Raw genomic sequence first — 4,138 nt, 5'->3', positions numbered from 1 at the left:
TCACCAAAGCCTTTGACCCCGTCAGCAGACGTGGTCTCTTCAGACTACGAGAAAAGATCGGATGTCCACCAAAGCTACTAAGTATCATCACCTCATTCCATGACAATATGAAAGGCACAATTCAGCATAGCGGTGCCTCATCAGACCCCTTTCCTATCCTGAGTGGCGTGAAACAGGGCTCTGTTCTCACACCCACACTGTTTGGGATCTTCTTCTCTCTGCTGCTCTCACATGTGTTCAAGTCTTTAGAAGAAGGAATTTTCCTCCACACAAGATCAGGGGGCAGGTTGTTCAACCTTTCCCGTCTAAGAGCGAAGACCAAAGTTCGGAAAGTACTCATCAGGGAACTCCTCTTTGCTGACGATGCTGCATTAACATCTCACACTGGAGAGTGTCTGCAGAGTATCATCGACAGGTTTTCGGCTGCCTGCAACGAATTTGGCCGAACCATCAGCCTCAAGAAAACGAACATCTTGGGACAGGACGTCAGAAATGCTCCATCCATCAATATTGGCGACCACGCTCTGGAAGTGGTTCAAGAGTTCAGCTGCCTGGGCTCAACTATCACCAGTAACCTGTCTCTCGATGCACAAATCAACAAGCGCATGGGAAAGGCTTCCACTGCTATGTCCAGACTGACCAAGAGAGTGTGGGAAAATGGCGCACTGACACGGAACACAAAGTTCCAAGTGTATCAAGCCTGTATCCTCAGTACCTTGCTCGACAGCAACGAGGCCTGGACAACGTATGTCAGCCAAGAGCGAAGTTTCAATTCATTCCATCATCGCTGCCTCCGGAGAATCCGTGGCTTCAAGTGGCTGGATCGGATCTCCAACACAGAAGTCCTCGAGGCGGCCAACATCCCCAACTTATACACCCTACTCAGCCAGTGGCACTTGAGATGGCTTGGCCATGTGAGCTGCATGGAAGATGGCAGGATCCACAAGGACACATTGTACAGTGAGCTCGTCACTGGTATCAGACCCACCAACCGTCCATGTCTCCGCTTTAAACATTTCTGCAGACGCGACATGAAGTCCTGTGACATGGATCACAAGTCGTGCGAGTCAGTTGTCAGTGATCTCCAGAGCTGGTGGGCAGCCATAAAGGCGGGGCTAACGTGTGGCGAGTCAAAGAGACTTAGCAGTTGGCAGTAAAAAAGTCAGAAGTGCAAGGGGAGAGCCAACTACGTAACAGCCCCGACAACCAATTTTATCTGCAGTACCTGTGGAAGAGTCTGTCACTCTCGAATTGACCTTTTTCGCCACTCCAGGCGCTGTTCCACAAACCACTGACCACCTCCAGGCGCTTACCCATTGTCTCCCAAGACAAGGAGGCCAAAGAAGAAGATCGTTAATACTCCACACGTTAAGTCACAAAGCCTTAAGGCTTGTCTTTTTTACGTTGCTTGTCTCCTTCCCACTATTTTTCACTGTGGCCCTGTTTGATTCACGCCCTTGATTTCTCTGCCTATCACTTTTCTTATTCCCCTTAATGTCTTTTGTTCTTGTCCTTGATCCCCCTTCCTCTGACTCCTTGCAAAGTTTCCAATCCCCCTGCCATTTTAGTTCAATCCCCCCCCCAACCACTCGAGCAAACACTCCCCCTGGTACATACCTTTGTGTTAGGTGAGACGTCATCTCATGGAGCATTTTCCCCCTCTTTCCCATTGCCTCCAGTTTAGCTCGGGCTCCTTGATCCCATACTAGGTCTAATGTTATCTTGATGTCAATTTCAGTCACTGTCACCTCTTGAATACAGCTCTATTTTCCATGTTTGGTCAAGGTTGTAATGAAGTCTGGAATTGCGTGCCCCTGGTGGAACCCAAACTGAGCATCGGTCAGCGATGTGTTACTGAGTAAGTGTTTATTGATAGCACTGTCAACGATACCTTCCACCACTTTGCTGATGATTGTGAGTAGACTGATGGGGTAGTTAATGGGCGGATTGGACTTTTCCCGATTTTTGTAGATAGGACATAGCTGGGCAAATTGCGCATTGTCAGGAAGATGTGCTTTTTGCAATTGAACTTAAACAGCTTCTCTCAGGCCACAGCTGGTTCGAGAGCACAGATCTTCAGTATGACAGTTGGAATTGTGTCAGGGCCCATCGTGTTTTCTATCTTCAGTGCTTTCACCCGTCTCTTGATAGCACGTGGATTTAATGGAATTCTCTCGAGGCTGGCATCAATGATGATAAGGACCAATCTTCTCTTCAACCCAGGACCGAATCCGCTTCCACCACACACTCGGTATTGGACAAAGCTTTGGCCCCAGCACTGATCCTTGAGGCACTCCACGAGTTGCAGTCTGATATCTTGAAAATGCTCCATTTATCCCTACTTGTTGTTTTCTGTCTGTTAACATCCAAGTCCTCCTTGCATGTTAATATATTACTTCGATTCCATGAGCCTTTATCTAGAGTATTAATCTTCGATAGTATCTTACCGAATGCCTTTTGGAAATCCAATTATACTACATTCCTGTCCTTTCAGTTACATCCTCAGAATTCTGGAATAAATCTGTCAATCAAGATTTCCATTCGGTAAAAACATGTTGACTTCGTTTGATCAGAGAATGATTTTCCCAGTGCTTGTTAATACTTCCTTTGTGATAGATTCGGACATTTTCCAGACGACTGATGTTCAGCTAACTTGCCTGTAATTCCCCATACTACATGTAGAAATGTGGCTCCTGTGGCGCAATCGGTAAGCGCGTGGTACTTATACAACAGTGCAATTAATGAGCTATGCCGAGGTTGTGAGTTCGAGCCTCACCTGGAGCACAAAATTTTAGACACGGGGAGCAATGAGCAACAGCTGTCCTGTGCAGAGAGCAGTCATTCGTTCGTCTGAACTGGCCAGAAGAAGGAGAACAATAAAACTGTGATGTGACATCAAAGGAACAGGAGCCACGTGCGGTGAGCACTGCAAAACTTCATAGTTATTTCCAGCAGAGAAGGAGACAACTCGGTCCATGCCATCTCTGCACAGAGCAACGCAGTCAGGCTCGATGCCCATAGCCCTGCAAGTCTGCTTTTCTCAGAATTCCTCCTGAAGGCATTGATCATTTCTGCTTCCACCACTCTTGTGGGCAGCGAGTTCCAGGTCATTATCACCTGAAATATAAAAACAGTGCTTCCTCATACTCCCTCACATCCTTTTTTTCCACAGAACTGGCAATTTGTGGTCGCTACTCCTTGTGCAGTCTGTTAATGGGAACAATGTTTCCTTGTCTAACTTATCCAAGCCTGTCATAATCTGGTACACTTCCATTAAATCTCCCCTCAATCTCTTTTGTTCTAAGGAGAACAACCCCAGCTCTGCCAACCTAAAATAAAAGCAAGATACTGCGGATGCGAACCTAACCTTGTAACTAAATTGCTCCATCCCTGGAACCCTTCTGCTAAATCTCCTCTGAACCCTCTCAAGGACCCTCATATAATAGAACATAGTACATAGAACAGTGCAGCACAGTACAGGCCCTTCGGCCCACGATGTTGTGCCCACACTTTTACCTACTCGAAGATCAAACTACCTACATACCCTTCATTCTACTATCATCCATGTACCTATCCAAGAGTTGCTTAAATGTCCCTAATGTATCTGCTTCTACTACCACCGCTGGCAGTGCATTCCACGCACCCACCACTCTCCGTGTAAAGAACCTACCTCTGACATCTCCTCTAAACCTTCCTCCTGTCACCTTAAAATTATGCCCCCTGGTGATAGCCCTTTCTGCCCTGGGAAAAAGTCTCTGGCTATCCACTCTATCTATGCCTCTCATCATCTTATACACCTCTATCAAGTCACCTCTCATCATTCTTCGCTCCAATGAGAAAAGCCCGAGCTCCCTCAACCTTTCTGCATAAGACATACCCTCCAGTCAAGGCAGCATCCTGGTAAATCTCCTCTGCAAACTCTCTAAAGCTTCCACATCCTTCTTATAATGAGGCGACCAGAACTGAACACAATATTCCAAGTGTGGTCCAACCAGGGCTTTATAGAGTTGCAGCATAACCTCGCTGCTCTTAAACTCAATCCCCCTGTTAATGAAAGCCAACACACCATAAGCCTTCTTAACAAACCTATCAACTTGGGTGGCACCTTTGAGGGATCTATGGACATGGACCCCAAGAT

At 46.8% G+C, this 4,138-nt stretch overlaps 1 non-coding gene across 1 annotated transcript; it reads left to right on the top strand.

Moving 5' to 3' along the window:
* Window positions 1-2,689: 2,689 nt before the first annotated feature.
* On the top strand, window positions 2,690-2,784 carry trnai-uau (transfer RNA isoleucine (anticodon UAU)). The gene is made up of 2 exons: window positions 2,690-2,727; window positions 2,749-2,784. It is a non-coding gene; the product is annotated as a tRNA-Ile (tRNA).
* The last annotated feature ends 1,354 nt before the right edge of the window (window positions 2,785-4,138 follow it).

The sequence above is a fragment of the Heterodontus francisci genome, unplaced genomic scaffold (genome assembly GCF_036365525.1).
Source record: "Heterodontus francisci isolate sHetFra1 unplaced genomic scaffold, sHetFra1.hap1 HAP1_SCAFFOLD_526, whole genome shotgun sequence".
Lineage (NCBI taxonomy): Eukaryota > Metazoa > Chordata > Chondrichthyes > Heterodontiformes > Heterodontidae > Heterodontus > Heterodontus francisci.
The sequence above is the reverse complement of the archived record's forward strand: the minus strand, read 5'-3'. Positions and strand labels throughout refer to the sequence as shown.